Below are 14,562 nucleotides of genomic sequence, written 5' to 3' on the forward strand. Positions count from 1 at the left end.
TTTCGGAAGGTAGTGAGGGTGTCTCTGGCTGCAGTATCTAAGATAGCACCTGTGCAGGGTGTGAGGAGGGTGCTAGAAACATGTCTCAGTGGTTAAAGAAATTACTATGCAACTCTAAGAATCAGAGTTCAGATCCCCAGAATCCACAGGAAAAGCCTGGCATTGCAGAGTACTTCTATAATCCCAGAGCTGGGAAGGCATCGCCAAAGCTCCCTAACCAGGCAGCCTAGCCAAAACAATGAGCTCAGAGTGCTGTGAGAAAACCTGCCTCAACAAATAAAGTGGAGAGAGATTGAGGATGACACACAGCATTGACTTTTGGCACACACACACACACACACACACACACACACACACACACACATACACAGAGAGAGAGAGAGAGAGAGAGAGAGAGAGAGAGAGAGAGAGAGAGAGAGACTAAATTAAATAACTAATAATTCCTCAAACTCTCAAGTTCTAGTGGGTATTTGACAGTATTAGTTCTATGGCTAAAATGATAGATGTGTGAATATAAAAACAATGATTAAAAGTATACACAGAGTGGCCTGTCTCAATAATAATTTATAAATCACCCAGGATAGACTTGAAAACTACTAATGACTGCCACTGGTCCTGCCATTCTCTGACTTAATATTGGGTTTAACCAGGAAATGGTATCTTACAAATCCATCTGAGTCCTTCTGGTATGCAAATGTGGAGGGAGCTGACAATCCAGAGGTTCTAAGCATGAAGCCTCTGTCACTTTTCAGTTTTGTCAAAGAGCCTTGGGCTTCTAGGTCCAATATAGACAATGCCAATAAGGAAGAACAATGCTGACTCAAGACTGTCTTCTTCCCTGTCACAATAGGCCCAGTCACCCAGTTATATTTGTGACGTGAAACATTGCTATCTATCATATGAAGGTCCCCAGGTCACTGAACCTATCTCAAACCCAGCATTTGGGTCTGAACAAATGAACACAACAATGTCTTCCTCACCGGCTGGCTCTCTACCTTCATTAAGATAATACTTACAAGGCTGCTGAGAGGGATCACTGGGTAAAGCACTTGCTATACATGTCTGACCCCTGAGTTCAATATTCAGGACTCATATAAAGACTCTGCCTTCCATGTGGGCACCAGGACACGTGCACACCCACATATACACAATGACATAAGTACAATGGAAAAGAATATAAAACATGTAAAAGTATTTCCAGAGTTTTAAAGTATTTTAAAGTGTAATTATAATTACCCTGTATTGTTCATTAGTAGAAGCGTCACATATTTTAGTAGCTTGTAACTTTAAGGACATGAGATTTGGCAGTGCCTGAGAATGTCACAGAATCTGGTTTCATAGAAAAGAGATGGGGTGTCCCTTCTCTGTGACAATAACTTCTGCCACCCCTTGAACCTTGGTTCCAGGGACACTTCAGGCCTCCAAAGCCTGAGAAGCGGATGGATTCACATATGAAAAGTTGCCTGTGAATTCCGAAACCAGAGTAAAAGTTTGATGTTGCTTTAGTAATCATTCCTCTTACTCAGGGAATGTTGGAGCCGGATCCCATTAGCTCAGGACAGTTGATTGCTGTATTTCCTCCTGACTTCTAATGCAGTGACTTGAAATTGGCCATAATGAGAATCTTGGTGCAATGGAGATCAGCAATTAGTACATTTATGTTTTATTTACTTATTTATTGAATATTATGTACCTACATTTTTGGTTTTGAGATCCAACATTGCCAGAATCTGGAGCTAAGAAACATTTTGAGATTGGCAAAAAGATATTCCACTAGTATGAAATAATTTTTGAAAGATTTAATTCAGGAATTTTTGAAAGGACTCACACAGCTAATATTAAGGGAGTACTTCAGGGACTGGAAAGATGCTCAGCAGTTAAGAACACTGTCTTTTCTTGCACAGAACTAGATTTGGTTCCAGCAGCCACTTCAAATGGCTCATAATTGCCCCATAACTCCAACTCTGTAGGACCATGCACCTCCTACGACCTTCGAGAACACTTGGCATAGGCATGCACATACTCACATACCGACACACCCACATACGCATAAATAAAAATGCTAAAACAGTTTTGAATTTGAGAAATTACTTGAAACCAGGCCTATGGGAAGGTGGAGTAGGGGGATTACAGGGCTCACTGGTCAGCTAGCTTAACTGAGAACCAATCCTGACTAAACAAGGTGGATGTTTCCTGAGGAATGACACACCCTCAGGCTGACCTCTGGTCTCCGTACACGTGTACAAGTACTCATGCATGAAAATGCATACATAACTCACAAGCACATCTTTTCAATTTTTTTGTCCCAGGGAGATTCTTACATTCTTCGCAGGCCATTTTTTTTTTCACTTGTGGCCATTTGGTTGTAATCTTTGTTGACCATAGCACATTCTCGGTTCCTTAGGACCAGCTCGCTGATCCCTAAAACAGAGTCCCTGTCATCAGGGACATCCTGAAAAGGTTCAAGAGTCAACTGCTCTTCTGGGCTTCAGTACTCCCCTCATGTTCCGTTCTAAGTGATGTGTTTGATGGAATCCAAGCAGAGGATGTGTCCTAGACTAGCTATAGTCTCTGAGAGGTCAGACCTTTCAGCTTCTCTGATTCTGTACCTCTTCATCCTCTCCAGCACTCAGCGTTGCCTGAAAGTTGAGTTGTTGCAAGTGCATCATGTGGCTGTGGGTCAGACACTGACAAAAAGAAGTTATAAAAAGACGCGGCCCTGCTCTCAGCGCCAGGAATTAGCCAGGTGCACCATTATGTAAAGAGCACAGACTGGAGAGCACAGTAATTAAAACAACAATGAAGCCGTAGCTTATGCAACCCTGTGTAAATATGATATTTTCATCTGTGGTATTGTACCACCAAGCACGTCAAGCTGTGATGTGGAGCGATTTTCAAGGAGGCCGAAGGGAAGCGAATGAGGACACCAGGGTGGAGCTCTACTGTTGCCCTGACAACCAAAGGCCCATTGTTCCAGTGGGTACTTCCTGTCTGGGGAGCATTTGGGTAGCTGACACCACCCAAGATGTCACAGGTTGTACAATTTATATTGTGTGGTCTAGGAGGTGAAAGCACAGGTGGAGAAATCCACGAACTGACCTGGAAAACTTCTCATTAGGATGGTCTCAAAGGCTTATTCTTTTCTGTCAGTAATCCCAACTTAACTAGATGCCAGGAACAGGAATCATGATCACTAAACCCATAGGGTATTTTATCTTAAGTGGTCAGTCACCAATACATTTATTTTTAGTTAAGTGTACTGTGAGGTTGGGAGTATGCGCACCTGTCAATAGTTATGAATGGGGATCCCGAAGGAGGCATCCAATCCCCTGGAACTGGAGATATGGAAGTTTCTGAACCACCAGACATACGTACTGGAAACCAAACCTGAGTCTTGTGCAAGAGCAGTATATGCTCACAACGGCAGACTCACTTCTGTAGCCTCAACAATACAATATTTAAACCCTTCACAGCATAATACTGTACAGTCTCCTGGTGGCTATCTTTCATGCTATGGTAGGATACTCCTTTTCAAGGGTGAAGATGAGCATAATCAATTTTCTTCACCACGCTGGTGAATGCCTATAATCCCAGTATTCAAGAGGCAGTGGTAGGAGCATCTCAATGTTCAGGCCAGCCTAGACTACATGCCAGGCCCCTGCCTGAGACAAATAAATGAGTTAGTAAATAAGTGCATTTCTAAATAGAATGTCTGGGTACATGTTATTCATTTCTTCAGATTAATGTTCTCATTTTCACTTTGAATTCCCCTTGTTTTGGCTCACCATATGGACTGTCAACTTGTTACGAGAAAGAATGAAGGAAAGGGATTTTAAAAGTAGCAAAGAAGGTCGCATCACTGGTTAAATTGTGTTTGCACTTTCTATATTCCTTGGTGGTCTGAGGACCAGCTAAAGAGTGGAAACCTTGGGAAGCCTGTGTCTCCCATATAAGTCCTTACTACAGTCTACCTCCTTTGGGTGAAAACTTTCAGAATGACTAACCTCCCTTGCACTATCTGAAACCATGTGTTTGTGAGCTGGTGAGTTGCCTTAGCAGGTAAAGGCACCTGCTGCCAAGCTGGATGACCCAAGTTTGATCCCCAGGGACACAAGTGATAGAAAAACAGAACCAATTCCTTGATGTTGTCATCTGACTTCACTCAGAGGGTGGCACACATTCACCTAGACACATAGCAATCCATCCGTAAACAATTGAACACAGTTTGAAATCTGTTTTAAAGAGATCATGTGTTCATGATAGAAGAGCTTTGACAATAGAACTGGAATAATTTACTCATTTATTTCTGACTCTAATACTGAGCAGGGCTGAGCAGGGGCTGAGGTATGTTTATGGACTATGGTGTACTGAGGTAGGACTAGTGATACATCAGCCCCTCCTCAGAGACCACCGCTTTCTGCACTACGGGTGATGCCTATAGAAAACTTATGATTACACGATCTATTATTATTTCATTCTAACAGGTTTTTGTTTTGTTTTGTTTTAGTTTGGTTTTTGGTTTTTAAAGACAGGGTTTCTCTGTAGCTTTGGAGTCTACTAGGACTCACTCTGTAGACAAGGCTAGCCTCAAACTCACAGAGATCAGGCTGCCTCTGCCTCCTGAATACTGGGATTAAAGCCACCACCACCTGTCTAGTCCATTCTAATTGTAATTGCCATAAATATTACATATATTTATACTATACAACATAATTTGAAACTTGTATTCTTTGAAGACTTACTAAATTAGTTTTATTTAGTTAATTTGAAATCCATTACTTCAAATATTTACTTTTCACTATAAGGATATCTAAAATACCACTAATTTTCTTCTTTTATGTATAAGTATGTGTGGCGTATGTGTGTGTATGTATATATGTTTGGGTACACATGTGTATGGCAGGTGGGTCTTATGTACGGAGGCAGAGGTTAACATCAGGAGTCTCCCTCCACTGCTTTCCACCTTAGATACTAAGGCAGGGTATTTATTCCCTTTGAACCCAGAGCTCATGTCTTCAGCTAGCCACTTCACACTGTCGATCCTCTCCTTTCATCTCTTGAGGACAGAACAGTGAGTGGGCTCCAGAGCCCACCTGGGATTTGCATGTCTGTTGGGGATATAAACTCCTGCCTTCACACTTGCGAAAAAATGATCTAGTCCCCAGACTGTCTTCTCAGACCCTGCTTAGCAATTTCTAATACATTACAACATGTGTGCAGTGTAGTCACTATTGTGTAAACAGTTCTGAACTGACGAGTGTGCTTCTGAATGGTTGTGTGGCCAGGAGAATTGAATTAGAGGCTGTTGTGTCGACAGAACACAACTCTTGTCTTAAAGGGAGTAAGATGCAGTAGGCAAGCATAGATGACCATGCAGTCTTTTCATTCTGGACCTGCCTGTTGTCTTTTATTGTGTGACACTGGGGTTAATCAGACAGCTTGAGGAAGTGTAAATACCTCGCGTATGAGTTGTTGAGAATCAGTCAGGGGTTTTCTGAGACAGTATTTGCACTGCACATGTGCAGTTATAACTTATTGAGCACTTACTGTAGCTGGCACGGTGTTTGACCATGTAGCTAGAATGCATCTTACTGTCAAATGAGGGATGTGGCTTCATTCAGACCATGCCTCTTATAAACTGCTAAGGGTAGCAGATTCCCTGAAAAGAGTTAAAGGCTGGGTATTCAAACAGACACTGGAGTGGGAAAGGATGTGAGCCGAGACCTGAAGAAAAAAAATAAATAAGTATTAGCTTGTGTAGCGGGAGTGGAAGGAAGAAGTCCACAGTATGAGGGGATGCAGGAGGTGACGGGGCAGTTTCTACTGAGCAGAAGGGCAACCTCTCTACAGCATGGACAGTGAGGTAGAATGCCCTTTGTGAAGTGCACAGGAGAAGCTGGGAGCATGAAATAGCCATAGTTCAGTCCTTTGCAAGACTGGTCTTTATGCTAATGGGAAGACTTGCTAAGAATACTATTAGCACCCCTGTCTGTAGGAAGCATCAAATTGTCTATGAATTCAAAGTACTGGAAAGGCAATGTGGCGGTCTAGAGATGAACCCAAGGCTATGAGGTCCATTCACCAGTAACTGTCACAGTCACAGGCATCATATCCCAGCAGCTGACTGTTAGCGGGAACTATGAGCCTAAAGTGGTCCTAACTTCCACCACATCATAGATCAATGGATTCATGACTTTGAAAGCACTAGAGCCATGAGCTGCTAAATGTGGTCCAACATTTCCCAACTTCGTTCTTTTCATTATCTTCCTGCTGTTATAGCAACACACGGCTATTTCTGATATTTAAAGTGAACATTAGTATCGGCCCATTGCTTTACTTAAAACAACAGCATTAGTTAATGAATTAATTGAGCACCCAGAGTACCCTATGATGCGACCTCTACAAAGGTCTGTGTGGCTGTTATCTCCGTCACATCATTCTGGGCCAAGTGGCAGCCAGTTGTGGCCATGGACTGTAGACCCAGATGGTTGCTTCTAGCAATTCTCACAGCAAGTGGTTCCTTCTCGTCTATGAAGCACCCAACTGCCCTGAGTCTCAGAGGCAGGAATTTCACTCCTGATTAACTCCCTGTGATGCATAATGACCACTGATGTGATATTCTTTAGAAGAATAACATATTTTTAACTATATCATATTATATTATAGCCATCTTGGACAGAAAGACAGTGACTGCCATTTGTTATTTTTTAGGCCTCTATCTGTCTCATGCCTTTTGCTCTATCCAATCTCTCTCTTTCTCTCTCTCCCTCCCTCTCCCATCCTCTCTGCCTGTTTCCCCTCACCTATTCAATGACGATGACAGAAATTGATGATGATCTTGGAGAATGGCAGGGAGGACCTGGGTCCAACATTTGAAGTTAGTTCTGCTGGTAGATTTCAATCTGGAGTGGGCATAATAGACATAAGCAAAGACAGCATCCACTCATTGTCGCCACTCCCCAGCCTCTATAGAAAGCACAGATCCAGAAACTCACAGTGTGTACTTCCCTTCAGTTCTTAAAACTGACCTAGCAGACAGTGAGCTGGCTCAGTGGGTAAGGGAGCTTGTTGCCAAGCCAGAGGATTTTAGTTCAGCCACTGGAATGAGCCACATGTCTTCTGACCTCTACAGGTACAGTGTGGTATGTGAATGTACCCATATATACAACACACACACACACACACACACACACACACACACACACACACACTTGAATATGTAGTTATTTTAAAAAAAGCAGCTAAGTGGCTGGAGAAATTGTTAGCAACACTAATTATTCTTCAAGGGGACCTGGGTAAAGAACCCACATGCAGATTATAACTGTCTGTAACATGTCTTTTGCAAAAGCAATAGATGCTCTTAACCAATATGGCAATTGTGCAGCCCATTTGTATGCTTCCAAGTGTTTTTGTTAATTTTATAAAAATCACAAAAAGTAATGGGTTTCATCATGGTGTCTTCATACATATGTGTTGTTATGCCCTTTTTTTTTTTTTTTTTTTTTTTTTTTTTTAGAGAGAAAGGATTTATTTTAGCTCATTGTTCAAGGGTACGGAAAGAAGTCTTGCAGGCTGGAGTTTGAGGCGTCTGGACATTCTGCATCATGTTTGTCTTCTCGTGACTGGGTTACCTCACTCAGGATGGTTTCTTCTATTTCCATCCATATAACAAAGACATCTGTTCAAGTATGTTCACAGAAGCGTTGTTTGTAATAGCCAGAACCTGGAAGCAACCTAGATGGCCCTCAACTGGTGGGTGGAGAAAATGTGGTCCATTCAGGCCCTGTTCTTATTTGCCTCCCTCTCTGCCCTTGTCCTCTCTCCCTTGCTGCTCCCTTCCATTGTCCAAATAGTCCTTTCCCTGCCTGCTTTCACAGCACGTTCCTTCCTCGTTACAGACCTCACACTTCACCCTCTTCTTTTTTCCCTTTCTATAATTTTGTCATATATCTATATCTATATACATAGATACATGTATCTATATACATGTATATACATAGATAGATAGATAGATAGATGCGTGTGTGTATGGATGCATAAATATCTACATTCTTTATATGTAAATCTGATATCTTTCTGAGTCTGGATTATTTTATTTAGCATAATGACCTCCACTTCAACCCATTTTTGTGCAAATGTCATGATTGCATTCTTTTTAGGGTTGAATAAAACTTCTACGGTGTATATTTACCACATTCTCTCTCTTTTTTCATCTATGTATTGGTCTCCTTTCAGCCTCTTTTGTAGGATCTGCTCTATGCCAAGTTCTGCCCAAGGAGCTGAAAACAACAGAGAAAGACATAGGAAAAAAAAAAAAAAAAGGCTAGGCCACCTATGGCTTCCATGATGTCATCATGTTAAGTAGGGAGCACATGCAAGCAACTGTATGTGACGTGTGTGACAGGGTGAGAGCACAGAGGCATCGGGAAGGGGACTGGGGCTGCTGTGGGGCTATTCTTGTCGTTTAGAGAAAGTGTGAAGTGTGGCATGGAGGGCTCACTGAGGATGTCAGTAAAGGCCAAAGAAAGTGAAGGAGAAAGCCACACATGAAAGACATTCTGCTCAAGAGGGGAAAGACAGTGTGATCCACCAGTGAGGAAGGCCATAGAAAACACCATGACCTAAAGGAACTTCTGAAACTATTTCTTTTGGCTTATGGCTCCAGAGGGTTAGAGTTCATAATGACAGGTACGACATGGCACAGGAAGCTGCAAGATCAAATGCCTATGCGTATGCAGGAGCAGAGAGGGTGACCTGGAAATTAGGTAAGGCCATAAGCTCTCAGACCTGGACCAAGGGTTTCAAGGACATTTCTCAATCAAACCTCAACATGTAGTTTTGTAGGATAATCCCCCCATCCCCTCTAGACTCTGAGGATAATGATCCAGGATAGGTACTGAGTAAAAAAAGGCTTTGTTCACCTAGTAACTCTAGGTGTTCCTGCGTGGAACACAGGAAGAGGAGCAAAGAGAATCACAATCTCCCTTTGTTCTCCACAGCCCTGACTTAACCTAGAGGTCTGTGCAAATGTGTTTGTTTTCACTGCAGAGCAGTCCTGCCTTACCCATGCTTCTGACTGTGGGGAGAGTTTTGAGCTCTGTAACTCAGAGTTAAGAGACACTATGGATGAATCAGACAGAGATAAGTCATGTTTTTAAATTACAGGGGTGGACAACACTTTACTTAGTAACTGTCCTTTTGAAAATTAACTTTAATCTTTTCTTATTTGAGTCATAATCATGGAACTGTAATTAGTGGGAGGGCCTTATTCATCATCTAACCCAACTCTCATTTTTGGTTGGGGAAATTGAGGTATGATGTATGTGTTGGGTGCTGTTACAAAATCTATTTACTATTTCTCAAACACCTCCTGTACACACTCTCATTGTGTTAAAAAAAAAAAAAAGTTCTTGTTCAAGGGTGCTTCTGGAGTCCTCGCTGTATGTGGGGGACAGTGCTTTGACATCTGATCTTAAAACGCTGGCAGGACAGATTTCACCTCTACTTTGCTACCATTTACAAAATCCTAGGTGTTCAACTTTGTTATGGGAAGGAGCCTTTGATGAAGTCATCCTTCTTAGACATGAACTGCCTCCTTTCTTGCCCCTCTAATACTCTATCTAAGCTGGCCTTCATTTTTCTCTCCTACTCCATGAACCTTTTTCAACTGGTCTACATGTTTGATTACCTCCAAACATGGTTTTCTCAGAAATTCTGGATACCTAAAGAGCTTGGCCTCCCCCATTTCTCTGCATCCCTGTAAATGATTTTACTTTCTTCTTTCCTTTCTTCCTTCCTTTCTTCCTTCCTTCCTTCCTTTCTTCCTTCCTTCCTTCCTTCTTTTCTTTATTCCTTCCTTCCTTCCTTTTTTTTTGAGATCATCTCTGGGTGAAGTCATGGCTACACATATTCACATACAAAGATCTTTCAGAATACCTGTACACTTTACTAAGCCTTTATCTTCATTTCCTGTGAGGATGTCTCAATAACTATTTCCCCATTCATTTTTTTTTTACAAACAATGCAAGCATGAAAGGTGGTCCACAAAATAATCCCTCATATCTTAATAGGTACAGCTTATAAACATATATTCATAGCAGGGGTGAATTATGGTTGCAGATGAAATGAGAATTGATGATCAACCAACCTCTTCTAATGATTATATTAACCTAGACGTGTGTGTGTGTGTGTGTGTGTGTGTGTGTGTGTGATTTTGTTGTGAGGTTGATATGCCTTTAAATGCCCAAGAGAGAACCAGGCAAATAGAGATGCAAAGAGCTGGCCTAGAACTAGAAAAGGAGCAGGTGGTCTCTCCAGCTGAAAGGGGAAAATCAGATTCTTCTCTGTGGCTTCCAAGAGGAATCAACCTGCCAATACCTTGATGTTAGCCTGGCCAGACCCATTTTGGAATTCTGCCCTGAAGAACTGTAACATAAAAAGTATATATTTATGTTTTCAAGCCACTAAAATCTTAACAGTGCATGGCATCAATGACAGAATGAATACACTTGGGTTTTGTGTTCCTCTCTGAGGAAGTGACCTGTGAGCTGGCACCAGATGGTAATGGTTATGGAAAAAGCTTAGCTGTCTTCCAGACTTGTCTTGCTGAGGTCTCCTATGGTACATACTGTGGCTTCCCAGTCACTGAGCATTTGAGAATATTCTAAGTGTTCTATACTCTTTCAAATCCCAGACCTCCCTCACAATCTTTATTTTGCAAAATAAGGAACTGAGCCTGAGATTGTATCTAGACTCTGATAGATAAGTTTTCAATTGGGCAGCCTATTCTTCCTGCCCTGTGTTTTCGCTTGCCAGATCTTTGCAGGAGAAGGAACGCCAGGAAGGAAGGCATAAGTACAGTGTTGTGTGAGTTCACTAGCCTCACTTATAAATTCCCATCTCTGGAGACCTGGCACTGACTCTTAGCTTAGGGGCCTCTGAGCTCCGTGACACACAGAGAACCTTAGGGCATTCCCTCAGAGTTCAGAAAAGTTAATTAACATTCAGAACCAAAGTTCTAGTGTAGGTGTAGATTTCCTGGGAAAGGGCTTGCTGGGTTGCTGAAGTTAATGAGAGTTAGAAAGACCAGAATAAAGAACTTGGGGCCGCCTGGCTTTCTTTTTTGCACTACAGATAGTTGTTGGAGGAATGTCTGCTGAGTGAGAGCTTTACCATGGCTGAATCCACACCGTGTGAAGGAGGTGGTGATTCCGACTTCATAGGTGCCTCATCATCTCCTGCTCTGTTTTCAGGACAGTGTGAGACGTATATTCTGTGTCGGAGCATCACAGCACACTAATGCTCACGGCAACTCTTAAATGCACAGCACTGTGGACCATCAGCATCTTCGGGGCCACAGGCTCATTGAAAAATATGTACTACTAAAGCAAAAGAGGCAACGAGATAGATAATGTTAGCATGACGTTCACAGCCATAGTAAGGCAGACCTTGGTCAATTGAAATGTCATAGAGAGGGAAATAATGGGCAAATGTCCAAGTAGCCAAGGTTTTAGAAAATAAGGAGCAAAATGCAAAGGGGGAAGCAGTATACTTTCTGCAGCGAGGGTATAAATAGTGAGAGGGGCATTGAAGTCGACATGAAGGGACAGAAGTAAAGAAACTCAGGATTAGTTGGAATGCATTTTGTTTAACCTCTTTAGTTAATAATCTACATGATATTTTCCACCTAAAATATGTTTGTGAGAAGAATTCTTGTGAATATATTTTAAAAGGTAAAGTTAGTTTTTCAGTGTCTAGTATTAGCAATGCTGGATCCCTTTTATTCATTCCTATTAGTTGGAGCCGATGAAAGTGTCCGTCCACCATAACCATTCTCCACTCTTTAGTCAGTAAAGGAAGATAAGAATGTCATAACTATGTTGGTGAGAAAATGCCATGATCACTTGAACAACCCTTGACCAACAACAAGGGGCTTTTGGTAACTAATGTTCTCAATGCCTCAAGAATTCTGGACATGAGTTCATTTTATTGTTCATTCTTTTTATTAGTTGAAGTGAAGGCAAGTCTGCAAAGAGAGGCATGTAGGCAAGTGTTTATGGATGCCAGAAGAGGATATCAGATCTTCTGATGCAGGTGTTACAGGCAGTTATAAGTAGCCACCAGGGTACTAGGAACCAAACTTTGGTCATTTGGAAGAGCATCAAGCACTCTTAAACAGTAAGCATTTTCCCCAAACCCAAACACAGAGACTTTTAACAGAATCATTTAGTATATGTAGTTGGATTTGGATTTATTAATTAAAAATAAACAAATTAGTTTTAAAACATAGAAAAATTTAGAGACTTCTAATGATTATTTTTAATGAATTTTTATGAAAAGTTTTTGAAAACGTTTAGCATTGTGTATTGAAGGCAGAAAACTGAATGATGAGTGATAGATAAGTAGATATAGTGTGAAATCTTGAGGGGGTATACATGGTAAGTAGACACAGGCAAAGTGTGTTAGATTTTAATAATAAATAGAGAAATACAAGCTGAACTAAAAGTAACAAAACTTAAGGCAATGCATAATGTCTACTGCTGGAAAGGGGCAAAACTCATGATTAGGCTACTACAACTTTCTGAAGGACAGCATCTTCTGACACAATAATACCATTTCTGGGCATCTGTCTTACAGATACAGATGTTTGTAATGCATGAGGCATATGGATATATATTTGACAGGCTGGAGAGATGACACAGCGCTCAGTGCTAAAGAGCACCAAGTTCAGTTTCCTGAACCCACATGCCAGTTCATAACTATGTATAGCTTCAGTGTCAGGGATTCTTCTGGATTCTTTGGGCACTATGCACATATGTTGCATATATACACATGCATATGTATGTGTGCGTGTGTAACCAAAATTCATATACATACATATAAAATGAAAGTAAGCATATTTATATTTAAACACATGCATGTTTATAAATATAGGTAGAAGAAAGGAGCCGCAAAGATCACACAAGATATTTAACTCTCTTGAAACTGTAATGGAGAAAACATAGCAGATAAAGGAAGAAGGTTATTTTCATTCATTACTTAACAATGATTAATTTATTCTCATTACTATTGATATATATATACATACATACATATATATATATTATATAATGAGAATATATATTGTAATGTGAACTTTCTGGCCTGGCAGGGTCTGCAGCCCTTGTCAGTCCCAAATAAACAGACACTGTATTAATTATGAAACTGTTGACAGGTGACTAGTTTCTAATTGTCTAGCTCTGTCTTAATTATTAACCTATAACTACTAATCTTGTATTTTCACGTGGTCTTATCTTACTGGGGAATGCCAGACCTGCAACATCTTTGCCTGCTACATGGTGACTGCTCAGCATTGTTGCAGAGAAGAGAGCCATTTCCTGTTTGTCTCTGCTTGTATCCTGATTCTGCCCAGCTATGTCACTTCTTGTCTGACCAATCAGCCAATCAGTGTTTATTCATTAAACGTTAAGAGAAACATATACAGAAGAACATTCCCTATCAATATATTATGTATGGATAATGAGGATATACATATATATGTATATATATATATATGTATATATTCACACACTTATTTATGTAACTACTTATTACAATAAGTCAATATAAATAACCATAAATTTATATGTATAGCTTAAAAATGTATTTAGGAAAATTGTTAGCATTGTGTACCTAGAGGTGAAGAATTCTATTATGGACTGGGTTAAATCGATAAGCCCAAAATGGAAATTATTTATTATTGAGTTATGCTAGTGGTACATAAATATAGAGTAGAAATTTTGTTAGTTCAGAAAATGAACCCTGAGTACCTTTTGTGAATGTAGATATGTATAACAGCATTCCTCTCAGAAACCCTACTGATGGAAAAGGACAGAGGAAGATATCCTGACCTCTGGCCTCAGTTCTGTGAGTATCATGTGTATACAAGAGGGTCCAAGGCAGAGATGAACCCAAAGCTGCCTAGAAATCTGCAGGCTGTGAGGAACATTGTAGAAGAATCAAATGGCAGCAGCTCTCAGAGAGAGCAGCAGAAATGAAGGCCTGCAGGGAAGACTCTCCCTTACATGTCAACCCACAGGTCTGCTGTCCACAGTCCTACTTGGGGATGCTCAGTACGTTTTAGGTGTTGCATTTTCTGCAAGACCATGTGCTATAGGCTTGGCCACAGGTCTGCAGTGCTAGCAGGAGGTGAGAGGACCTACAGGCAATGGGATCTAATGGAATTGGTCATTCATTGAAGGTGTGGCCTTGACAGAGTTGTCAGGACCCTGACCTCTTACTCGCCCCCCTCTCTTTTCTTCTTGTCCTTGTGAGGTGAGCATGTCTACATCACCACAGGCCCAAGGTGGCAGGTGAAATGGCCATAGACCGGAACCTAGAACCTAAATTAGAATTTTCTGCCTTGAAGCTCTCTCAGGTATTTCTGTCACAATGACAAAACACCTTACGACTGAGAACACCATACATAAACTATGACTAAACAGAAAACAGCCATCCATTGTGAGAGTCATGCTTTTCAGTGAAGATAGATTTATTAGAACAATGCGAAAGAACATATTGATA

The 14,562-nt window shown here is 41.0% G+C and overlaps 1 protein-coding gene across 2 annotated transcripts in view; it reads left to right on the top strand.

Annotated features, from left to right (window-relative positions):
- Window positions 1-14,562, top strand: part of Ctnna2 (catenin alpha 2) — a 1,034,505-nt gene that overhangs the window by 420,847 nt on the left and 599,096 nt on the right. The gene's annotated exons all lie outside the window — the stretch shown is intronic.

The sequence above is a fragment of the Phodopus roborovskii genome, unplaced genomic scaffold (genome assembly GCF_943737965.1).
Source record: "Phodopus roborovskii unplaced genomic scaffold, PHOROB, whole genome shotgun sequence".
Taxonomy (NCBI): domain Eukaryota; kingdom Metazoa; phylum Chordata; class Mammalia; order Rodentia; family Cricetidae; genus Phodopus; species Phodopus roborovskii.